Source organism: Anopheles coluzzii, chromosome 3, assembly GCF_943734685.1.
Source record: "Anopheles coluzzii chromosome 3, AcolN3, whole genome shotgun sequence".
In the NCBI taxonomy this organism is placed as follows: Eukaryota; Metazoa; Arthropoda; class Insecta; order Diptera; family Culicidae; genus Anopheles; species Anopheles coluzzii.
In genome coordinates, this window is record NC_064671.1 from 94923931 (window position 1) to 94950323 (window position 26393).

General features: G+C 49.2%; 2 long non-coding RNA genes across 2 annotated transcripts in view; both read right to left on the reverse strand.

The window, feature by feature from the left end:
* The window catches only part of LOC125907297 (uncharacterized), a 63885-nt gene that overhangs the window by 24982 nt on the left and 12510 nt on the right, over nucleotides 1–26393 (reverse strand). The window lies entirely within an intron of this gene.
* LOC125907296 (uncharacterized) lies at nucleotides 13012–18530 on the reverse strand. The gene is made up of 2 exons (XR_007452578.1): nucleotides 13349–18530; nucleotides 13012–13174 (listed from the first exon to the last, which is right to left on the reverse strand). It is a non-coding gene; the product is annotated as an uncharacterized LOC125907296 (long non-coding RNA).

Genomic DNA, 26393 nt, shown 5'->3' on the forward strand with positions numbered 1-26393 from the left:
GCGTCCAGGGAAGTGGCAAATGGCAGGCTTCCGTCCCTCCGATTTCGGGCCATTTGTACGCGTCTTCCCCTGTCCTATGGTTGGCAGGACGTGTGGCAAATCAACACGCCAAACGTCACCCGTCGTCGCCGGAATGTTCCGCAATGAGGCAGCAAACACCGAGGCACCGAGCCATCGTCCAACAGCGCAGGGAAGGGAGACATCCTGAATGAGTCGTAAAAATTGTTTGAAATTTAATGGAATTTTAATATTATTGTCCGCTGTAAAACCATTTTATGGTGGATCCGCTTTCATTTGCTGCCTTTTCAGCTCGCCGTACACGTTTCATCGCTCAATCCGATGATGGGGCCACTACCAGCTCGACCCGATCGCAAAACGGTTATAGCAAACGAGAATATCTTTCATTTTATCCCCTCATTAGGGACCGTGTCCCTTCCGGCGTGTCCGTGCCGCTGCGTCCCCGCCATCGCCGGTCTGTGTGCAGTATGGAGAGTCTTTCCTTTTGGAAGGATATTATTTTTGCATTGTTAGGTTGGTCTCGTCTCGGCGCACCGGTGGGGCTATTCGAGCCGAGTTCCTCTGCCTGAGTTACAGCTCGAAACTCTGCGAATGCTGTGAATTCTTATCCCCGGTGAGTGAATTCATCACGTTTCCTTTCCCATTCGGCTTATTATATTACCCATTTTCCAGGATAGAAATGCTTTCGGGGTAGTAAAACGTCTCTCAGCCACCATCCCAACCCGCCAGCCAGTCGCTGACCCCGTGCAAAAGAACTCATCATAATGATGTTGGCATTGGAAGGTAGCACCAAACGGTATCCTCTTAAATTCTTACGAGTTGATGAAAACATGTAAAGCATTCTGTAAAATATGTTTCCAAGAGTTTTCGACGACCCTGCCGAGTACGCCAATGACCCGCTGACTTATCCCGGATTCAATTTAAACTCGTTCGAAAAATACTTTATGGACGAAACGGTGATTATTTCGCGCCCTTAAATTGTATTACACAACCTAAATGTTGTTGCCTTCTTTCGATTCGCCTTTTCCCTATGCTTTCCATACTCACGAACAGAGAAGTGGATGAGATTTGTGCTTCATTTTTATGTCTGTTGTAGTACCCACAGTCTCGATTTGATAATCAAAAGCTTGCAACTGATGGATTGCTACCAAAAGCTTTGTGAAGCAAGGGACAGCAAAAAAAGCCTGACGATGATTCCGGTGTACCCCCCCTGGTTCATTACTATGTCGACGTGTTTCGCCTACAACGATCAGCTCACGCCTCCTCGGGAAGACGAGTCGTGCAGCATAAAATTTTAAAGCAAAGAAGCTTCCATCGATCGTCCATTCGCGGAGGTCTGTGCCTAGCAGTAGGATCGATTCTGACGAGCATGCAACCGACCATCACTTCCCATCCCAAGGCAACAGTGTCTGTTCGCGTACGCTCAAACTCTCGGAACGTGATTAGAGAACGCGAACATTTCCCACTCTTTGGGGTCTGCTGCCACTGCTGCTACTACTGGACGCCTCCCGTATGGGTTGGGCCAATCTATCCGCACGCTTTAGCTTTCCGCCAAATCCGTTTCGTCGCTTTCCGTGCGTTCTGTTGGAAGTTTGATGGGGGTTTTACGACCAAGCGTGTGTGTACCGTTCCATTCCACACAGAAGAACTGAATTGTTTTAGTTATTGTCTTTTTTGTCATCCTATTGTTTTCTTTTTTCTGCAAAAGGTTTTTGGCCGTCCTTTTGTCGACGGATAACGTTCATTCAAGACTCCAGTTGTGCATTAAACCTCAACGCTCATTTTCAAACCCGTTTCGTTTTCACATACATATGGAGAGCAGCTAGTCCGAACGCCCTGGACACAATTGCTCGCACAAGAACTGAAAGAAACGAAACCGTCGTTCTTTTGGGCATTTGCTTTTGCTAATTTACGGGTACAGGAGGATTCATCCGTTGGTGACCGAGCGACAACAACATAATAAACTCTCAGTCGAAACACTCGAGCGTAAACAACAAACGAACAAACAAACAAAAAACAAAATACCTGCCATTGCCTGAGAGAACGGCTAAATAAGCAAATATCGTACGACGACAACTGTTTTATGATTCAACGCTTTGCTGCAAAATACACCCCCTTCGTCCGCTCTATTGCACGTGCATTCCTGCCGTGTCTTGCGGTGCATTTCATTCGATAACGGCCATGAAATGTGTGAGAATATTCAGCCAGAGTACGCTTCAAGCACGTTACACACCGTTTTCGCAGGACCTTGCGCATGGGACGCGAGCAAAATGCAAAATCCCCATTCATGCTCGCAAAACCTGGAGACCCTGGCACAACGGTTTGGGAAGAAACTGTGGGAAAAGCCTGACGAACTTGCACTCATTACTAACTGGGACTTCTTGGGACTGGCGGATGTCGATCAGCACACAGTAGAGTGGCATAAATTGGATTAAAAACGCACACACACACACACACCTCAGGCGTGCAATGTTGATGCTGAAGAATGTTTGTTCAACTGCCAGGTGCGCTATTATTATTGATTTCCCCCGCATTAATCGCTTCAAACGGAACGAATCGATGTGTTTCACGAAAATAATGAGAACGATTAATTTGGTCAAAATGTTGTTTGCTAATATTTTGCCAGTTTGTTGTGCGCACAACGTTTGCGCTAAAATATGCGAATCAATTTGCTCGCCCCATACGGTCCCGTATTGCTTGTGAAAAACGTGACACACTGTGTGCGCACCGTGTTTTTCCATCCCCGCGCACTAGCAGCCGCTCATAAAATGCACCTTACTGGCATCAACAAATGCGCGGAGAAAGAGGAAAAATCCCACGATGCACCCGCGTCCGGCACATCCTATGCTAATTTCGTACACTTAGCGTTCTAGCTCGCTCTCACTCCCAGTCGGCCCACTCGGGCGTATCCCACACCATCTTCGCGATTCCGTTGGTGCGATTTGTCGCCCAAGGGTCGCTAGGAAGATGAGAATGAGGAAGACAGCCTGAATTGGCGTGAAATTATTCAACCAGACCATTCCGAGGCCTTCTGGCGGACGAGACAGGGCAGGGAGAGACGTTCAGGACTACAAAATTTACGACTGGACAACAGCCCGGGTGAGAAAAAGTTGCATTATCCGCCCGCTTTCCGAAAGGGCACTACTGTTGGTGCACATTTGGTTCTCGTTAGAATTCTTTCAACAAAGACACGCGTGAAAGAACGCGTGTCGTCAACAAACTAGGCAGTGTAGTAGTAGTAGTGCACTGTATAAACCACAAATAGAGATGATACAGGAAATTATAAAATAGGAAACACGCGCGAAACGACAAACACATTTATTCGAACATTGCAACATGTTGCAGTTTGCATCTAGTAGGCTATTTCGAGAGCTGGGTAACAAGGTAACGTTCTTCGCAAACACACTCACTCACACACAAACAAAGACGCAACTGACACTTACAGCCAACTCCAGCCGATATTGGCGTTGGTTATTATACCGAACGGGGGGACACGTCAACAGGGCAAATGGTTTTTACGTGAGGGGAAGAATTATATCGATGAGTAGTAGCTGACGGTTACGAGAGCTGCTACCGGTTTGACAGTATCTGCCAGGGTCTTAACTCGAACACAACATTCTCAGGCGCATTTCCTTGCATCCGGTTGCTGCCAGCGATCCACAAGCGGCGCGTTAATAACAACAGTTAGCAGGCAGAAGAGGTCTTCGGTTCGGCAGCACTTAGGAAAAGTAATGCCACTTTGAACCCTTGAGTGTCTCTCCGTCCAGAAGGGCGCGGTGGCTTTCTTCACAATAATTCTGCAATGTAATCAACGCTCGTGCTGTTCCCCAGTGCAGCTCATGAAGATTTCGTAGATGGGATTACATTTACGCTTCACTCGCTCTATACTGCCCTCACTAGCGTCTACCGCTCGGAAGTGCATGCAAGGGTTTGGACAGTTCAACATCTTCTGCTTGGGCGGTTCTCTCGCACTCCCTTGTCGTCACATTGCGTGGAAGTTCTGCAGCGACTCCAGTCTTCCTCTTCCCCCCTTTTTTGCAGCCCGGCGGAATGTAATGGAAGCTGAGGAAATGGTATCGTTTAACTCATTACTTACAAGAACCGCAACTGGCCCCGTTGCAAACAGCAGCCAATACACACGCGCACACACACGGCGAAAACATTGCCAACCGGTACGGACAGAGAGATGAGAAGATGGCATTGTTTTGGTTCCGGGACTCACGCATCACGCCACGCCAAAAGACACCGAGGAGAAGGAGAAAAGCCCCTTAGCGCTGGGCTCGGACCATTTTATGCAAACTATTTCTAAATGATGCACGTGAGCGTTGGAGCAACCGGGGACCCCGGAAAGCCCAGTCATTGCCACCTGGAGCGCAAGCATTGCGCACTGCATTGCGTCACGTAGCGCCATCCATCGTGGGCTGCCCGGCACCCGTCCTGGGAATGGGCATCGGCATCGAGCGTAATGGAGCATAGTTGCTCGCGAAGCTCGTTGAACCCGGTTCCCCCCCTCCCCCCCCCCCTCCCGCCTGACTGAGGAATGAACGACGAGCATCACCATCCCGAACCCTCGATCCAGACGCCCTCCACCCGCCAACACACCGGGGTAAGTGGTGCAACCGATCACGATTCGCATCGAACAAGATTTTGCTCTTTTCCAACCGGGCGCGACCGGAGAAGACGGTCCAGTACGGGTCCGACACGTTTCCATCGGATCGAGCCTGCACTTTACGACCATCTTAATCCGACAGTTCGTCCGATCGAATGGAGGACACGGCTTGGCGAAAAGTGGACAAGCTGCTCTCGTTCCGTGCCCGCCTCACTAAAGGAAGCGATTAGGAAAGAATCTCGCTGCACACAAGCACACACAGCTTCGAACCGGAAACCGACGGCCCACCCCGCACACACATGCATCACGCCCGCCTTGTCTTGTCCGCTTCTCTATCGACACTACTTAACGGATGGATTCTTATGCCATGTGCCAAAGATAATACATGATGCGTGTTTCGAACTGGCAAACGGCGCCCTAAACACACACACACGCACACGCGAACCATCAAACCGTGCAAGTTTAGTTCGGATGGGATGATTAACTTCACGACAAACGCCTCCCGTGTATGTGTGTGTGTTTGAGTATGTTTATTAATGTATTAGAAAGGGGCAGGGTCGTAACAACGGAGGGCACATAAATTATGCTCCAAACGAACAGACCACGGATGAAATTAACCTGCCATGCGCGCCCATCAAGCTATGTGGAAAGGTGGGGCATCGCTTTGTGGCCCCGTAGCTTCTGCCTACCACTGCTACCAGCACGCCGAAGAACGGCTCGAGAGCAAAAATTTAGTGACTCACGAACAAAACTTGTGCCGCAGGCAGACAGCGAATATCAACGCAGGCCCATCGTAAAAAGCGTACCAAAAATCTTATCGAAATAACGACGCTAGAACTACAACCGGCAGCCAGCACAGGCACTGGCCAGTTTAGAAGGAGCACTGCCACCGCAACCAGCACCAGCGCAAGCCGGAGAGAGAGAGAGAGAGAGCAAGCCGGGCAGGGCCAAAACAGGGTGAAAGAAATGGAGATAGTGAGCTCGGTGGCCGTAAAATTTAATTGTGTCCATCAGCATTAATTAAATTATACACACATGCACGGTCGGGTTCGGGCAAGCGAACGTTCCGAAACTCGCTAGAAAGAGGTCCCCAACCAGAGAGAGGCCATCTCCATCTCCGCACGCGTCCGTCAGCGCTGCCTCACCACCCCACCAGAAAAGCATCGCTCTCTCCCTCCTGCACGCTTTTTTGCACTCCCTGCGAGTACGTGTGCAACGCGTATGTGTGTATTAGTGCCCTTTCTCTAATGACTCGTGTCCTGATGACACCGAAACCGACCTTTGATTCGAGCACGTCCGGCAGCCCCGGTCCAGTGTATTGTATGTGTCCCCACTAGCCGGCGGCACACGTACGCACGGAAGCACGCACGAACGAGCGTTTCCATCCCGACCCCCTTTCGGTTGCCACCGGGGAGGATGAAAAACAGTAGTTTGGTTTTATCCCAAATTGGCCAGGGGTCGTAAAAATTTTCCACCACCCTCGGGCACTACGGGAACTACGAAAGTTCGAAGCTGTCATTTATACGATCCGAAGCTTTCGAGAATCTAGATCGGCCCCGGACCCTATACACCGTAGGAACGGTGCTCGGCTGATGATGGTCAAAGCTGATACTGGCCGTGGCCGTGCCCGGGTCTCGCTACACCTATGAGGGGGGAACGGGGGAGGGCTAAGATTTATAATCAATTCCCAAGAGCGAAGACCCACTACCCCCTTTGGGCCTCCCGGCTACGTAGGAGACCAGTTGAATCAGCATCTCTTTCGAAACGGTTCCTTTTTTCGGGGCTTCTTTAGCTTTCCGCAAGTCCTCAAGATTCCTCACTGGCACGTTAGCGTTGGTGGGGCTACCTGATTGTATCTATTCACTTTTTGCACTCTCTTTCTCTATCTCTCTCTCTCTCCCCGGCGTCCGTCACGAACGATTGGATCTGGACCTAATGAAACGAAATTTCATAAAACTGTTTATCACTTATTTCGATCCAAACGCCGTACCGAGAGCCCAAGAGAACAGCCCTCACCCGGCGAGGTGGGAATGATGAGTTCGAGCTCCCAGGAGGCGCGTTAACCAACTCATCTGCAGTGGCGGCCATTCTGCCGAGCTAAATGGGTGATCAATTTTTATGCTCTTAATTTGTGCAAAATTGGTTCCGAATGTTTCTTTGTTTAGGTTCACGCCCTCTTCTCCCTCTTGGTAATACCAATCTAGTTCAGATTTAGAGGCATGTGAGAGCTTTTCGTTTGTTGTTTTATTTTGTAGAAACAGTCGTAAGGTCATATGGCTCCTTGTGATGTTTATGAGACATGAAATTTCCTCCGTATGAACACCGGACTCCTCATTGGTATGTGAGAAAGGATCGGTCCAAACCTTTGCTCTGCTTGCAAATGTCCCGAGTAGTTTCAATCATACAAAAGTGCTCTCGTAACAAAGACATCGTAAATCCCCCAAGAATGCAACAAGAACGAGCGCCCCCGACCAGCGCTCAACCGAGGATGAAAATCAATAACATTTTAGTGTTTGCCAACAATACGACGCGTTCAAACTGAGCACAGTAAATTATAGAAAGATGCCTATAATGCGATTAGCCGAACCTCCCGACCAGATTGGCCGCAAATAAAAACATTCCCCCATTTCCCGATTTCCCCCGCCAAGCCTTCCGGTGTCGATCACGATGCTTAATCTGCGTAGCCTCAAACAGGTTCGGTTCGCACGAGCCCTCTGCCATCGGTTGGTAAAACTGGGCAAAATGGGTAAAACATGCACACACACAACACCCCCTATAATAAGGACATCAACACATAGTTAATTCTTCAAAAGGTTGTCGGATTTAGACCCGGTTTCCCGATTCCCCGGCTCCCGGGTGCGGCCGTCTTTCGTCCACCGCTTGGCTCCTTTTGGCTCCCTTTTTTCCCTTTCCCTTCTCTTTCCCATTTTTCGCCGTTTGTTTTCGTACACACAACACATCGCTTCGCCGGTTCGATTTTCCACGGTGCCGGTTCGGTGTTGTTTTTTGCAATCATGCTTCCCTCTTTTCTTTCTCGCCTTTATGGGTCGTTTCCCTAACGTAACCCTTAGCAAACGTTCGACGCCTCGTTTGTTCGATTTCTTGGCTTCTTTTTAATTCCAACATATCGTTGCTGCTTGTATGCGCTCGCACGTACACACACACACACACACACACATACACGGTACACACCCCGACCAAAGGCTCCCCCTGCAACGGTTCGCCTGGAAATTGAGTAGAAACAAAAGCTTCTTCCTCCCTTGGGATCCCATTTACGCCAGCCAACGTTAGAGCAGAAAAGGTAGAAACATAAGAATAACACAATACCACCAACCACCAGCGCTGACCGAGAGAAAAAAGAGAGAAATAGAGAGAGTGAGATAAAAAGAGTAATCCATCCAGTTGCTCCACAACGAAGGCGAACCCTGTACGGGGCTGAGAAAAAGGTGAGAACAAGGAAACTTTTCTCGGTCTCGCGCTAACGGAGAGATTCCGGTGCCTTCAATGTGGTCGTAGCAACCCGCGTATCACGTTGTTCTTGGCCACATCCAAGCAGCCAGCCAGAAGGGTTTTGTTGCAACTTCACGTTCCAGCAACCGGCTAACAAGCCTGACAACCTATTGGCCCTACGATAGAAAGAGAAAGCGAGAGATAAAGAGAGAAAGTAAGGGAAGAAGAGAAGAGAAACATGAACACCAATACAGCAGCAATTGCAATCGAGTGAACAGAAGCAAAACAAAAAGAACAGTCCACGGCACCTTTTCCTGGGAGCTTTTCTACTCCATGCACCTACCGTTCCTCCCTATCCGATCGCTCCCTACATTATGAAGCTTCCCTTTTACACCCTTTGCTGATCGCAAGCTCTTAGCTCTGCCTGCTCTTCTCGCTGCTTACATGAGGGCGAGGATCGCGTCTCGCCAGCTTTTCACCTGCCGTCGCCCACCGTACCTCGTTTCAAGCCGTATCACCGTACCACGGGAAAGGGTACGCTTCTTCCCGCGACCGAAGCTCAAGATTCTTGCGCGTTCTCGGGCAACAGCGACTCCGCTGCCTATAATCATATTCTTATTAGACAGCCCAAGTTTTTCGTTTGGCCAAGTGGGCTCGCGATGGTTTGCCCCAGCTCTTTGCTTGCGCGTTTGGGTTCGTTCGCTCCTTTGCCTTCGTTCTTTTTTGCTTTCAGTAGTGTTTGGTGGTTTCCTTTTCATCCCCAATTCGTTCCCGGCCAGCCACTTCGCTTGCTGCTGCTGCTGCTGCTGCTGCTGTTGATGTTACTTTTATTTTCTCGCTCCTCTTTATCCCCACTAATTCGTTTCTTGTTAAGTTCATCTTGCATCTTTGGGCGAAGCCCAAGCAAACTCCAACAGGGAGGAGGAAGTGGCGAACGATTCAGTGTAGTAAAGCGTACGTCGAATTGAATGCCAAAAGCGAATGCGCGATGGTAGATTTTACGCGGGTTCAGCTTAGAGGTTGCATCAACCGTGGGGCACAAGGGGGTGGGAGAGTGGGTTGTTGGTTGGTGCCACAGCCAGCCACGACGCCCGATGAGCTTTGAATGGGAAATAGACTATAAGCAGGAGCAAATGAAGGAGCCAAATCGAGAGTCAGGTCGAGGGCGAAGGCGAAAATAGAATAATCGGAGTTACGTGTTCGCACGAAACAAATCCTCCTAACAGGCTGTGCACCGGTGCAAAAATGTTGTACAGGTGGGTTTGCTGTATTGTTGTGGACAGTTTGATCATCAGTTTGAGCAATGTAAAAAAATAAACCATTTTTGCACTCACTTCAACGTGAGCTCATGTTTGGGCAGCATAAATGCCCTTCCTGCTTTCAGTTGTGCAGTTTTCTTACCACTGTTCTTGGCAATCATAACACTACCAGAAGCACAAGGGAGCATAATTTGAGCGCTTGTTTGTTGCCATCAGCAACATCAGCGGGAGCCACGCAAGACGATCACCACCATTCGCACGGCAACACCGATCGAACCCTACACCACCATGCGAACTCGCCCGATTTCCACTTCTGATGGGTACGTTCAGCAGAATAGCCATACCAAGCGAAGGGGTAGTACTCTTGGAAACGTGAATACACTCACCCTTCTCCCCCAACCCGGTACCAGCCCACAGGAAGAGGCGTAAAGAGCCCAACAACACGAAAAGTGTTCTCGACGAAACGAGCGAACGTCGAAACCCCGAAAACGAACCATCGAATTAGCAACGAGAAAATAGGAGTCCCGCAGAAGGAGCTGAAAAGAGACGAAAGGACGCATGCGAGAGCAAAGAAAGACACAGCAGAAACACACACAGAGAAACGCAACAAGGTAAGGAAAAACGATCAGCATCCGTCCTCGATGCGCCCCTGCCCTCTGCTTCTCGCCTGGTGGTGTGGTACGGTTCACCCGGAAAGGTGAGAAGAGTCGATAAGGGTCGATGAGGATGAGATTTTAACGATCGAGCCCGGGAGAACCCGGTTGTAGCCGGCTGGGCCAAGCGATCGAACTGTCTCTCCGCGCGTGTTTGTGTTTGCGTGTGAGGCAAGCCGAGCCAGCTTCGCGGTTCAGACACGCCAAGAAACCAGCGTACAGCAGCATCCCGCAGCATCACAATAGCCACATTCGGGCGGGAACAAAAAAAAACGATGTCGAGAGGGATGGAGGCCCGTTTGGTACGGGCTGCTCGTGGAGAATGACGGTGCGTACCAGCATCACCAGATCGTCGACTGGCTGGACTGTGGACTTGTGTCTGTGTTGGTGTGTAGTTGTTCGAACGCACAATCAGGTATTGACACGATCATCGATCGACCGAGGGCGCGCGGGATACCCTCCGTGCGAGAATGCTGTTTTGCGCTGAGACCCACCCGTTACCCCTCGTTCTTGGTGTGGCTCCATTGGACATGGTTCTCCAACCACCCCCCCCTCCCCCAGACAGGTTCATCGACGCGGAAGGTAGTGTGACGGTTTCCCGTTCTTAAGCTCAGCGGCTGGTCGATCAATTGCAAAACGTAAAGCTACGCACAATTACAGCAACGGCTCGAGAGCCCGACACACACATCAAACATGCTTCAGCAAGGGGTGAATCGATCGCTTTCGGGCATTTAACACGATCGTATATTCGACACTTATGGGTTTGTAATGATTTTTTACTAGCCAACCGAATCAGCTACTGGCTTGCTGTTTGATGTTCCTCGCCATTAAACTTAACCAAAGTTTATTGCGGAGAGTGCCGTAAGCAGATCATCTCGTTGATAAATGCACATCCTTTGATGAATTCTGGCCAAGTAAAGTGCCATCTTTTGCTAGGCCCACCCAATCGTGGAACTATAATTTACATTATTTTTTACCACCTTTTCATCGACAGCACGCAACGGTCGTTTCATTGCAGATGCATGAACGATTGTTGACCATTCTATAGTCGTTACCATCAACTATGGTCCCATTATCCATTTGCACCCCAAAGGGAACAACGGGGAGAGGAAAAAAAACGTCTCAAAACAAAACATTTACTCCTTTTCCTGACACACACACACGCACTCTACTCTCTGTAGCTCGTTACGGAGTGTATGTTTTCTATAATTGCGGGCCATAAATTGTTAAATAACACATAATACGCAGGTTCGGAGTGTTATGTTCGAACGATGCGGAAGATTTTTATTGCACCTCCAGCATGACTCCCCCCTCCGCTCTCCACTGCCACTGCTGCGCCACTCACGACCGCACGATTATCGCACTTGATCTTCGTCGCGCAGATGGATCGTGTCGAATCTGGGTTGGCGTGCCAAAAATTCGAGTGTTAAGCCACAGCACGCACCGATCCTGCCCGTCTCGCCGCATGCCTGCCTCGACAGGACATTCTGCAACGGATGCTTGCGATCACCGACCGACCAGGCGCCTCAGCTCCCGGGCCAAATTGTGCCTTCATCTCAAGTGAGGGAAAAACGTAGCGAATCGGCGAAGGACGAACGAAAGCAATCCAGGGACGGTTGATGGCAGCGCAGACGAACAAGTAAAAAAGCAAAGAACTACACCAAACTATATCCCAAAACCCATCCCAAGACATGACACGTTGCCAACGTAGAAGAAGCAAGAGGGGGCAAAGAGGTTAAGAAAAGAGGCAGCAGCAGCAGCAGCAGCAAAAAATAAACCAGCCGCGTATGCTCAACACTCGCACATAACGAGAGCCGGAGGCACCACCGAACCTCCGGGCGCGAAGGAGCAGACGAATGCGAGAGGACGAAAAAATGCAATAATCTAAACAAATATTCATTCCCTCGTTAACATAAGACGATCGCGGTGGCTCCAGTGCGTGATGGCCCTGGCGGCCCTCGGTCGAGATCCTGTCTGGCGTCGACACGACCACTACTACGACAGTCAACCGCTCAGACCGCTCGGAACGACCACTAGCTCTCTGGTGGCGCATGCATGTTGGCTCCTACGAAACAGAAGAAACACGACGAACCCCGCGACTGGATTCCTTTGCTGCGTGCGCTGCTGCTGCTGCTGCTGTTGCTGCGGTCGTTCCAAAACCCTCAATTTCGGCGCTAAGTTTTCTCTCTCTCTCCTGCTCTTGCTCTTTCAAATGATCATCTCACGACAGTATTTTTGAAAAGAAGATTTTAATTGTATTTCCGAATCAATTAACTGCCACTCAACCGACCCTGACCGTGGAGAGCTGACAACGGTAACATCAACAAAAAAGAACGCCTTACATAATGGAAAAATTTATTGTTCAATCAAACGATTCCGAGGATTGGGTTTGCATAAATCGGTTTTCCATAGAATCCCGGCACCACAAAACATCGCCACATTTTGCTCATTGATTTACGACCCATCCCAGAATTGGGAGAGTCATCATCGCAAAAAAGCAGATCGTTAAATATGACTGCCCTACAGACAAAGAGAGCGAAATTTACAGGCGAGGGGCATGTAGAAACAGGGGGAAGGGGTTCGGTCGATTTTGTATTGGCCGCCATAGTCGAGGCGCAGTGATTTTTTTCCGAATTGAGAGTGAGCGCGCGCAGCGCTCTCTCGCATGCCTTCAAATTACACGGGGCGCTCTCGCGATACAAAACAGCTGATCAGCTGATACCCCTCCCTCCCGTTTTTTTCCTCTCGCGCTGCGCTGGATGCGCGGATCAGCTGTTCTTGCTCTCTCGCGTTTCTTTCGGTTTGCACTGCGCTGTTGCCGCACTTGCGCGCTGCGCTGAACACCCCCTCCCGTGCGTTCTTTTCGGTTTGCGCTGCGCTGTTGCCGCACTTTGCGCGTAGCGCTGGACAACCCCTCCCCCCCGTTTCTTTCGTTACGCGTTGTGCGCTGTGCGCTTTCGTTCACTTTGATTTGCAGCGTAATAAAATCGCATGCATCGAAATAAAACTTAAACACATCAAACTCGTTTGATATTTTAACACTTTATTGAAACTTAAGGCACAGTTCCACACATCGCTAACCACAATCTTGTCACAAAACCACACATATTTTTTATTATAAATAATTAAAAAAATCGTCACTTCAAGCACCCGCCTTACTGCCTGTATGTTGTGTATGTTGAATACTGTAAAAAAAGCATTGAAATAAAGCAGCATAATTTACATATTCATGTTGAATTATGAAAGATTAACGCTGCTTTATTTCAATGCGCACAACACTTCAACACTTGAAAATACGACCGAGGCCGTAATAATGTGAATTGAAATAAATAACACTTCAACACTTCACTTCAAATTACATCGAGCGCCCGGGACTTAGGCTAAAACGCGCGCTGCCTCACGCTGCGAAGACTTGAACTGTACTGACGATTTTGTGTGGTAGCAAGAAAGGGAACGCACGAGGAACACTCGCTGCACTAGTGCGAGCGAGACACCGACACCAGCAAGCCGCTGCGAGAAAACCAAACTGAGTGCGCTGGCTGAAAGTGAACGCACACATTCACACATGTGTGATTGTGTGAGTGCAAAAACTGTGTAGAAAGCAAAACACGCTCTCGCCGCCGCGTAATTCCGCGTATTTCCAACCGTCTCCCCCTGCTTCTACATGCCCCTCGCCTGAAAGACGCACACTTTTACATTCTCATTGCTAGTAGGGTGTATAAAATGGACGGGCCGTCGTCTTTTTTTTTACTTTCTGGCACCCTTCCATCCTATCTCAACTCCCCTAGCACATGTCGCTGGATGCGGGGTGGGTAAAATATTCAATTTATTTGCTTCTCGCATTGTATCAACAACTCAATATGATATCACCCATCTGTATGGCTCGGGAGGGAAATAATCACACGGGCTGGAGCAAAACGATGGACCGAAGTGTGTCAAAACGGTTCGATTCGTTCGCACAATGACCTTCAGCATTATTATCATATTTCCCACCGCAAGGTATACGCGAATTTTTAATTTGTTTCCCCTCTGTTTCCGATCATCTCGATCAGAGGAAAACAATAATTGCGAAAAAAGGTTCACAACATAGCTAATAAAACTTCACGAATCCTACCACCAACGAGGAACCCCATAATCCGCAGCAGCAAGGACGATTGACCTGCGCAATAAGGCTGGCTCTTTTTTCGGCTTTTGACAGTAAATCTTGTAATTTAACGCGCGTATGTTTTTCAATCCGCTCCTTCCGCTAAACCCAACGCTAAACCCAACGCTATGGCAGTGGGTCCCTCCTGTGCCCGCGCTGGCACGAGAATCCATTTCTTGCCCCCTTTTATGGAGTTTCTCGCTCACTCCCATTCGTTCTTTCGGTCTCTCTCTCTCTCTCTCTCTCTCTCTCTCTCTCTCTCTCTCTCTCTCTTTCTCTCTCTGTCTCCATCTCTTTCTCTATCTCCTCCTCAACGCATATCCCGAAGCATCCGGCGAGGTACGACGGGCAACAGTGCGAAGAAGAGGAACCGTTTCCACCCACTTCCGCCAAACACCGTGCTGGTTCCTTTCCCTTTCCGACCCTGGTATGCTTGCACAATCTCGCCCGGGCTTCTTCATGCCGATGCCATTGCGGCTGTGATTTGTTTACATATTTTGCTTCCATGTATAATAAAACTCGCACAATCCTTTTCTTTATGATTTTCCATCCCCGATTTCATATATCTTCCGTTGCCGCTTGTTCCCGTTGTATTGCGAGCAAAGGGATGCTGCGATACGGGGTACGGTTGCACTGCCTTCTCTGTTGCTGCTGCTGCTGCTGCTGCTGTGTTGTTGCTGGACCGTTTCGGCCGTTTTTCCATTAAATATTATTTTATTCCCCACCACACCACCGCACGATCCCCGCAGCGCATCCATCATCGTGCGCCGGATCCGTGACGGGTTCCGTGCCCATACCCGAACCCGTTGAAAGAAATCAACGAAAGCGAACAACGAAATATCTACATCCCCGAACAGCAACGCCCGGAACCGTCGTCATCCAAATTTGGTCGTTCCCCGAATCGGGCAAAGGGCGAAACGAAACGCTGTCCACGGCGGCGGTGTCCTTCCTGCGTGGTACGGAGGTGGGATCCGACCCGGTGCTTTAATGCTTGTTGCCCAATATCGCGCGCGCGCACACACGGATAGTGAGAAAACATATTTTACTAACACGCACCATCCGCGGTCGGCGCGGGGGCAGTAGCAGCTCCACCACACAAACCTGGAGTAAGAGGTAGGGAGTCCGGCGAGCAAACAAAAACATTACAGACACTGGCAACATAAATAGAGATTTTGTGTGTGTGCGCGCGAACGAGTGGTATGAAAACGAGACAACACACGCACCAAAATCACGCTGAGAGGCAGGCATACGCTTTGGGGAGAAGGTGGGAATCGCAGCAAAAGTGTTGTTGTGATACATTGGCTTCGGTGCAGCACAGACACTAGCTGGAATTGCTGGCTGCATGCTGATTCGGGCACCGGTAGGAATTGATCCGAAAAATGTTTTCGTGCTCGTTCGACAGCGGTATCGCTGTTGGGATAAAATCCAGCAAACCCAACGCCTAAACACCCGGTCAAACGGACTGCCACTGCCCAAAACCAGCCGGCCCTGCAACATGGCGTCCGGTCGGTCGGATAAGCGGGGACACGGGAGATCTGGTCGACAATCGATAATGATGTTGCAATTATCTGATCCCGTCCTGCAGTGCGCTGGACAGGTACGCAGGGCACCAGTGCATCCTTTCGAAAAGGTTGAAGTATTTACAACGACATCGTGGCCGTGGCGACCCCTTGCAAATGGACAGTGCCGGGAGCGTGTGGTGCAGCCCAGACCCGTCCCGGAGAAAGGAGCTCGGCAGTAAATATTTGCCTTTAAAATGCAACCATACACATACCTGCGGCTAGGCCCGAGGGACCACACCGGCGATGGGCTAGTCCTTGGAAAGAAGGGAACGAATAGACCGGAATGGGAAACCAATCGCCCAGCACACAGCGCACTACAGTGCAGTAGGTCAGTCGTATGCGATGGGCTGTGCAGCAGAGGGATGTTGTTTTTTTTTGTACTCTTCCCTTCCACCGGATGTGCTTTGTAATTGTTTTTATTGGACGAGAAGGCTAACAAACCTAATGTAAACCGTTTTTTTAAATATCACCAAAGCTCAAGCTCAACGTCACGCTAGATACTGGATGACATGTTTAGTGTATGATGTTCGTGACTACATCCTCCATCAGTACACTAAAACTGCTAGCTAGAACACACATACGTTTTTGCTGTGCAGTGTGTAACATTCGGGCAGCACAGGCCCAGGTCCAGACCCAGGCACAGCACCTTACCGATACACACCGGGACTAGATTGAAGCCGATTGTGGCAGACGGGAAAGATTGACACGTAATTCTTCCAGTGCGTCATTGTCCTGATCGATTTCCCACCGGGCTCAGCGGTCAGGTATGTGAACGGTGCTCGCTTTGCCAGGTCGAACGAACGCAAGGCCAGATTGCTTAATTTTTGAGCACCGAGAATCGCACTTTTTGCACTGTTTTGATCCCACGCACATCCCACGCGCTGCATTGTGCAAAGGTGATGGTGTTTGGTGCCGTCCCGTAGCGTCCGTAGTGTGTTTTGTGCCTTCTCTGTGTGGCAGGACATTTGTTTCGGAGAAAATCACACATCGTCCAGCCTGACACAAAGAGGACCGAGGCCGGAGGAGCACATGATGTGAGATGTGTTTTGTGCAAGGCCTTTCCTAAGGCTCGTTTTGTTCAACACAAAGCTCTCTCACACACACAAAATCCATTGCCAACGTTACTTTGCCCTTTTCCCATGGCGTTCGGAGCTGGTCTTTTGGAACTGGAAGGAGCGAAAACCGTTCCATGGTTCCAAGCACGGTACGGGCACGGGAAAAGCGCATTGTCGCCAGTTTCGGTCGTAACAAACCAACCTTTTTTGTTAAACACTGGGATAAAACATATAATAAACGACCGTCCCTTTCGTTGCACGTGCATTGTGGCTTCGTAAACATTTTGATGGTTTGATCGTTCCATCAATCTCGAACACTAACTACCTTTCCCTCCCACTAATCACGCAAGCTTTGGTGCCTCTGTGTGATGATTTCTGTCGCAAACTGCTTCAAACTATCTTCCAGGCAGGCAATGGATGGGACAGAAAGACCGCTGCGAGGCGGCGCACAGCTGGAGCCGAGTGTACCTCGAAACGGGATCCACTACCAATGATTGAAACACAAATTATGTTGATGCATTTAGCGTATGCAATAAAACAAAGCAATGATCTATGCTGTGTGGATACTGTGCTCTTTGATCCGAGAACAAAGTCTACCGTTCAGAGCAAACAGCTTATGCGGCCCAGCTTAGAGTCGCCCGATAGCGATCGGCACAAAGCATGGCAGGGAAGTACGAAACAAAACACGAACAAAATGCTTCCAACTTGATCATGATCGTTGGCAGAGAAAATAGTTCACGATCCCCAACCGTTTTGCCGACTGGCAGGGGCTCACTGTACGAAACCTGCACGAAAACGGCACAAGAAGCTTGTGAAGGAGAGGGACAGAGGGGCGGCGAAGAGGGCGGTTGGCCTGAAAGAAAGCAGCAGGCAAAGGGATGTTTGTGGCAGGGCACACGAGCAGTAGGGGCCAGAGGAGCATCTTTTGCACGACGCGAGAACAAAAAGAAAAGAAATTATTCATAAAATTTAAATTGATGGAAGTAATCGAGGAAAAGGCGAAAGATGAAACCCCCGAGATAAAGGAGCATCGTTAGGCGGATGAAGTGAACCGGAGCTGCCTGGAGTTTGCCGAGGGAGGAGATTGAACGATCGAATGACAGATGAGGCTTACACAGACCCGGCGGAGTGATGGCTGATAAACGGCACGGTGGATTGGCCCCCGGTCGGGCGGAAGGGCGGGTTGGGGCCGAACGGACAAAATAAAATGGTGAAACACATCTCTCACTTGCCAGTTGCCACACCGTGGCTGTACTGTCGATTGTCGTTTATATTCATGCGCGCACATCAAACAATCACAACCATGGTTATCCTTGCCTACTATAGACGCGCTAATCGCGAGCGAGCGAGAGCAAAAACGTTCCCCGGGAGCGAGACAAAGCAACAAACGCTGCGTACTGCCTGCTAGGGTCGTTTTAGGCGAGCATTATGAGCGAGCTCTCCACCGTAGCGAAGGAATTTCGATTATGCACCGTGTCGCCTGCATCACTTTCGTTGCACTCACTGTCAGCACTGCAGAGCGCACCTCTCGCCGCTTTGCATACGGGCAATTGATGTGCATAATGTGCGCCCATTTATACGCACCGCATGAAGGCGTCATAAATGAACACACAGACACGCACTTCTTGGTGCTGCTTTTTACCCTCCTTTGCCACCACATCCAGGTGTAACTTAGTTTAAATGCTGTACACATTCACCTGAAAATAGACACGCACAGAAAAAAAAACCAATCGCACGTATCACAACGCGTGCTTCCTTCTACCACCGGCTGGTGCTTCCTGCAATGAATTGGTATCTACTATGCAAGAAAAGAAGTTATATTGAACACGTTTTAGTGGAAAAGTGCTTCTTTCTCGATTTTGTCAAAACCAAACTCTGAACAACCCAGACACCCCGAACAAGCACCGAAGCCTGAGAATAGGCCGCGTTACCAACATTACTCACTTTCAGCGAACGAATTACCCGTGAGTCAACGAACTTCCCACCTTGGGCGCTCAAAATTAATTCTTGGGCGTTTTCTAACCTTCATCCCACACAAAACTTCTCAGCTCCAAACATAAAAAAACAACACTCCCTCCAATCTTGCATTCATCAAATGTAATGTTCCCCATGCTCTCCACACCTCACTGTTCGCTTCCCCACCCCTAACACACGGTAAGCCCATCAATTGGGAATTATGAAAATCATGGAATAATTACTCTAATAGCACTGGAAATCAATTTGTTTTTCTCTTGTCTTGCTCACCGATTCCGCCAGTGTGTCGCTCGCACTACGCACTGCTCTGCACACCAACCAGAATCCAAACATACTTTTTTCCACAGCACCACCACCACCACCCAAAGGCAGAATCGTGTATGATTACATTGTTGTTTGGGGCTATTTAAATTCATTCAACTTAATTATCCTGACCATTTTAAAATATATAGCTTTCCTCGTGTTTCATCCGTCGCCCTGAAGCTTCGCTTTTATTTCGTGCAACATTTTAACCCCCCTCGACAACCATTCGGACTCGACAACCAACGATGGATTGGCAATGTTTTAGTGCAGCACTGAAGAGAACACTGCTCGTCAAAAGAAACTACAACTCATCGGAACCAAACCAACAATGGCGACAACCCGGTGCTGGCATGGCCCTGAATGGCGAGTTGCAGTTCTACCATCTCCGCAAAGAGTGCCAAATTGCAATCATACTTCCTGTGCACCGTCGTTTTGGCTAGACGGTCACGTGTTCCCTTTGATTCGAGGATGCTCGAGGGGATGTTCGTTTTCTCGAACGCTTCTAAAACGGGCATATCTGGCATGACGAATTCGAGGAGCCAAGAGGTAGTACTGGTGGTGGTACGGTAAAACTGAAAATAATTCTCAATAGCGGATGAAACGGCATTACAATGCAACTGCAATACCGTCCGCATTAACCCGAGAAGCGATACTTATTCGTCCTGCATTCTTGGGACAACGCTTCCTGTTTCGTGCTTTTTTTTTCAAGTCTGGCTGATGTGTGTGTGTGTTAGTGCTTTTTTGTACAGTTTCTTTCTCCTGCAGGGTAAAACCTTTTTTCTCACTCATTTCCTTTCCTTTTTTGGTTTCGGGGGCTGGTGCCAAATTTGGTCGACCGAAAACCGGCGCAAGATACTCCGTGCCACGGCCCGTCCGCCTGCCAGCCTGTCCATGGGCGTATATAAATAGGGCAAAACAAAATATAACCCTGTCGCCGTTAAGTAATTTAATGATGACAACGATGGCTGGTGAAAACAATAACAGCACCAAAACAAGCTACATAAAAGAACACGCAGTCCGGAGCGGCGGACGATCGAGAGGCAGCGCAAACAAAAACATACAATCGTTATTATCACAGGCGTGTGCGGCGGACGAAGCAGCACCGCACAACGGAACGCATCGACTGCAACGGACGCGTTCAGCGTCCAAATCGAACCTGTTTGCGAATGCGATGGCGATTCGAGAATGGAACCGTACCACGGGCCCACCACTGTATACCGGCCCAGGGCCCGTGCATTCTGGCGCAGCACGGCAGACAGATCTCAGCAGCCGAAGTAACCGAAAATTGGAAATCGCTGGAAAGATGTCGCCACACGAACCAACAACAACCGCGCGCTTGTAGCGTTGAAACTCGCGAGATGTACAAGAAATCTTCGAATCGAAAATCAACTTCAACCGGAGAGAAAGACAAAAAACAGCAAGCACATCGGAATACAATTCGTGTAAAAGCGTGCATTTCGAAGATGTTTTTTTTTTCGCGCTATTCTCCAAAACGGTAGTCCCAATATACGCAAGGCAAAGATCTACCTCAACCATCCCTAAGCGATCGGCCGCGAACGACTTGCAGGGGAGCAAACGTAACGTTGTCGGGATGTGGTTACGAATGCACTTGAATGAGTAAAAAAGTGCAGCTCATGGAAGGACAAAACAGTGTACAAACAGAACAAAAAATTCACTGACGTTGCTTATCTACAGTAAAAACCATTCCGGACATGCAGAGACGGTCGGCGTGGAGATAGCTAACGGAGCGACAGAACCTGGAAGATTTTGATTTCGAGAATCGATAAATGTCTCGATATCGAAAACTACCACCAACATAATTTTGCTCGTCTTAATGTCACCGTACAAGAATCCTTTTCCTACTCGATCGCCGAAAACAATTCATCCCCTTTCCTTGGCCCTAAGATTGGATTTAGTGATCACCCAGTAACCACAGCTTCAATAACGCCTTCTTGCTTCCACTCGACACACGACACAACACAACTACGCAGGCATGTCGGTCTTCCGTCTTGACCGTGGCATGCTGCGGTTAAAATTGAGTGACAACTTTGTTATTAAAACGGTGTCCGAGCAGCAGATTAAAACAGGCTGCCAAGCCATTTTACCCGCTGCACACACAAGAAAACAAGACCCCTTAGTGTTTCCCGCGTGTTCGCGACAGTTTTCACGCTTTATTAAAACATTATCTGGATTTTCCAACCAGGGCCAGACATGTTTTGATTGAAATGTCAACATGTTGGAAGCAGGAAAACAAGACGGTACGAAAAAAAACCAACAATCTCTCGAATACATAGCATTGCATCAATAAAGACTCATCAAGACTTTGCCATTTTTCATGAGATTTAGTTTGTTTCAACAGGATAAAAACACGAAGGGAGTAAAAGTTCGGAACACGTTTGCAGCGCATTGGAAAACAACTATGAACCTATGTTTATTCACACCCAGGGCAGCCAGCCTGCCAGCCAGCCTGCCAGCCAGCCAGCCAGCCAGCCAACCTGCCATCCCAACATGCCAATGGTGCTCGAACATCAGTCTTACAAACAACACTCCCATGTCTCCATGTGCTGTACCCGTAGTGCAACTTGCTTCTGTTTCCATTCACAACTGCATGCCTGCGCATCGCAATGCTTTGCACTTGCGTCACGGCGAATTCTAGTTCAACAGTCTGCAGCAGCTCTCCCATCCATCGTCATCATTACCGTGGACGACTCTAGGCGACGTTCCCGACGCCTCGAGGCCCAACCACGACGAACAAGTTTCCACAAATGCCCAATCATTTTACACCGCGAAGGCAGAGCACTAAAATACCAATCAATTAAAACCACCTTTTCGTCACCTTGCTAGTCTTGGTCGATGGTCGGCCAGAGCGAGAGAGGACAGCATGGAAGGCTCCACTGCAACCAGACGCATTGGATAGGCCTAGGGTACTGGAACATGCGCTCGAACGTCTCGAGGTGTGATGGCTACACGGCTCGTTCGTCACGGTTTCCGTGCATTCGGAGGCTTCTTAATGCGTGCCCCATCGAAACGCTGGCCCTGCTGCAAGGCGCAACCTCCCCGGACGGTTGGACCCGGGAGAGGGAGGCGGTCGGCGGTGTCGACAAGAAAGCGATTAGCTTCCCATTCGCCATTCCGGTTTTCTGCAGGGTCGAGCCTGGAAAGATCGCATACTGGATCCCGGCCATGGAAGCCCACGATGAATCACGGTAAGCACAAACGACAACGGAAACATTCGTTCTCTTGCCACCATGCCGAAGTACACTATCCGTATCCGGAACGGATGGGCAGGAAATTGAAATTGAAGCAAAAGCCCCCCACTCGCCCAACGTCTCCGGCAGCATAAGCAGACGGAATGAGAACATTTGCGCAGAGGACCAGGCCGACACTTATTGGTAGGCACCCCGTTTCGCGATATCACATCTCCGAGTCCTGCCCAAGCTCATCAAACTCTGCTGCCATCAGTGGAAACCGTGACCGATGGTTTAACATGTTGTACCATCGGCTTTTCCAGCCGTACCAACCATTGAGCGATCGTCAGTGAAAGATCACTGCACCAAAGGGAGACTCCAACAACCCTTTGCCGGGAACAGGTCCATCTCAACGCTAAATAAAGTAGCACTTGCGCCGAGGTGCAAACATGCAGAATTAAAACGGGAACTGACAGCACAACACCACTCGAAGTGATTCTTCACCAATGTGTTCGTTTTCCCGCGATACCGAGATAGCAGCTCTCGTGAGGCACACAATGTTTCATATGCCGTCTGAGCTGATTTCCGTGCCGAAGATTAATTAATTTCCTTCTCTTTTATACGATACGAACAATTACCGCACTAGCTTAATGAGCAGAGGTGTTGCACTGGTAGATGTACATGGTAATACCTACGACGAACTTCGGTCCACGAACGATTGCTCCAAACAGTCGCCCAACGATCACCCTCGATCGTGGGCTAAACAGCGAGAGAACAAAATTCCAAGTAAATTTAGTTACGGTCCAAACAGAAGAGGGTGAGCATAGCATTGTTTAGGCAATACTAAATCAAAATCTGTCAATCAGTGTCAGACCGCGTTGGGCATCGGACCATCGGATCGCTCACCCTCGCCACAAAGAGCACCCCACCTCCTTACCGTCGGCGCAGGGCACGAGGACGATCCCGCTAAAGGAAGAACGACCACCCAAAGATGGAACGATGCGAACGGACGCGATCCGTCGAACCGAAATCATCAATTCCGTGATCCGCGAACGGAAATGGCATCACGCACAGGTCCCCCTCTTCTCCAGTCCTGAGTCGCACCACAATGCTCTGCTGAGATATTCATGCAAGTGTCAGTGATCCTGTTTTATTCTCTGGTTTGGTCGGTCCTAATGAACTCGCGAGCATCGGTTTTGGAGAATGATGCACAAAACAAAACCATCCATCTACAGCGCGCCCCCAATAAGGTTCGCATCAAAACGGATGAATAATTTCCATTTTGGAGCGCGAGTTCTTCTGCACACGCCAGCGAAGCTATTTGAGTCCTGTCAGGAGACTCGACGGTACAACATTTACACCACTCTTTAAAATGTATTTTGAATGTAAGGCAGTATTGTCTTTTAGCTTATGTTAAGTTTCTCAAACAAGCAGCGCTCTTCGTGTTCCCCCTTGCAAAGCTGAACACCGAACTGAATTATCTGGTGGCTTTAAGTGTTGATCCGTGGTTTAATTTCAAACTAAATACTTCCTAAAAGCCTCAACTATCAAAATACCACACCCACGGGTGACAACACACACTTCACTCATGGTAATAAACTTGTCCATTAGCATACCATCGGAAGTAGGAAATAACTTGAGTCCCTCGCCCCTATGAACGATAGACACGTGGTGGTGGTGGTGTATGCGAGCAACCCAGCAGGACGTCGCACACCCAAGTGCTTTGACCGGAGAACAATTCATCCCACCCGAATGTTTCGTCCTGCACCAAGCGAACGAGACAAGAAAACTCTTTCGATGGCGGTATCAGGAGTACAAGAAGTTTTGCTGTACCGAAAGGAAGTTTGAAGACTGTCCAATTGTCTCGCTCGGGTCTGTGCAAGCCTGCAACTGCATCTCGGCTATTATACGGCGCCCATTTCGAATGACTTTGGCTTTCGGCACGGCTTCCGGTTTTGCCTTAGTTCCGTGCATGGCGGCTAAGAAACGAACGGTGTTCACTTTTCATGTATGACAAATGGTGTCTAATCCCAAAACTGTGTGCTATTGTAAAACAGGGGCTATGCACTGGGCGTTTGAGTGTGTGGTCAACGGCATTATTGCTGCTCCTGATATACGGACTGTTCTGCAGACGATGGGTTGTCAAAAGTTTTGCATACGACCGTTACCATGGGCCGAAAGTGGACCTAACAAGTATTTTCAAAGCGTCTCGTGAACTTCGTTATTTAGCGCTTTTCAAGTTTCTAATAGGTGGTTCCCACTCAACCTTCATTTTAAGCTAGTTAAGACGCATAGACAAACAGACAGACACACACATACACGCACACACACACACGCATACGAATGAGCTCTTCTCGTTCTAGTGACTTGAAGGAAACATAATTTATCCCAAAAACGGGTCAAATTAATGTTGGAAAGAACGAACGAAATCTATTAAAAAAGGTAACCAACCAACGAAGAGAACAGACGTAGACAAATCTTCGACAAAATTGATCATTAAACAAACGTTTCAAGCCGTTCGCTCGGCCCGGAGAAGAAGAGCTTCGAGTGGTACGAAATACCCAGCACGCCCAGCACCGTAGCCGTGACCACGCAGGAAAATGAGGCAGAGAAAAGTTGAAACCTCATTCTTAAAAATTATGTTTAGCCTAACCACAAGAGCCTCATCACGGGCCAACAAGCCCGGTCCGGTGTACGATAGAGTCTTGGGTGCGGGAAGCTGCGCTCGTTGTTCAGCGCGGCCGGGCGAATGGGAGAGGCGAGATCCTGAAGATCGTACGGAGATAGGACCGCGCTGTCCACGCTGTACGATCCCCACCGTATCGCGCTAGGAAGATCGAGGGGAAATAAAACACTCAGATTCATAAGGCTGTTTACACGACCATCATCGACTAGAGCGCGGGATGCGGGAAATAGCTAAGCAGCCACTGGGAGTTTGGGTGCTTTGGAGCCAACCTAGCCAGCCTGCCACAATCCCGAACGGACCTTGTCGGAGGGACAGCGTTCGAGGCGCAAAGGTACAGGGAGAAAACAAAATGAGTTTAAGAACAACAACAACAACAACAAAAAGGGACTCACAGACTCGCACAGACGCTGTAGTCATTAACAATCAAACATTATTTGACTTTGGTCGCTGTTGATGGGAGGTCGAGTATTGGAAGTGCGGATATATCGACGAGATCTTGGGGCTCTCAGTAACCTCATCATTTCACTTGACTCAGGTCGAAGTCCATCGCAGTGAACCATCGTTGAGGTGGTTTGAGGTTTGGCAGCAGGAAATATGCGGTCAGTTCTTGTCAATCAACAGCAACGGGGGTAAAAAAAACCTGATAAAAAAAAACGATCATTTCAAGATCGGTAAACAACAGTAGTGCCATTTGGCTAGACTTACAAGACATCCAGCTTCATACACCTATTTCAAAGCGTCAGTTTTGTGGTTTAAGATGATTTTGTTTGTTTTTGGAACGATCATCTGCTCTTAATGTCCAACGCTGGATGATCGCATCGTTGTGCAGTTATGCAAAGTATGATCTGCTGGCTTGGTCTTTCACCTCATTTGCCTGAGCCCTCGGCCACATTAAACCCATCAGAACCGGGGCACTAACCGAACGATCTCACTACGTAGAAAATTGACCTTCTCTGGATGCTTGGTGTTTTGGTATCGATGGAACGACGAGCACCCGGGAGGTAAACCAAAACCCATCAACAGAATGATTATGAGCAATTTGAATCCCGCCAGACACTCGCACACAACACTCGTGTCTTCCTGTTTGCCCTTTCTCCATCGCTCGCATAACCATCGATCGTGTCGGGCCGTCCTCTCCCGGCTGCATCCGGGCAGCAAGAACACCAGCACCCCATCTAGTGTTGCAAGAGTGTTTCGGTGCGACGCAGCAAAACATTGAACGCGATGCGTACTCCACCGAAACTCCCGCCCGACTTTCACCATACGTCACGCTGTGCCCCGCTCGGTTCAACAGCCCGGCCGGTTAGAATCGATTGGATTTGTGACGGAACAGAGCGTTAACAGGGGGAGATCGTGCGAAGAAAGTGGAGAAGAAGAACGACACTCTCGAATGACGCGAGCACACGCTGGACGCCATCAAAATCAAAAACCATTATAAGCAGAGCAATTGACCTTGGATATTTGAAGCCTTTTTCCCCTCCCATCCATACAG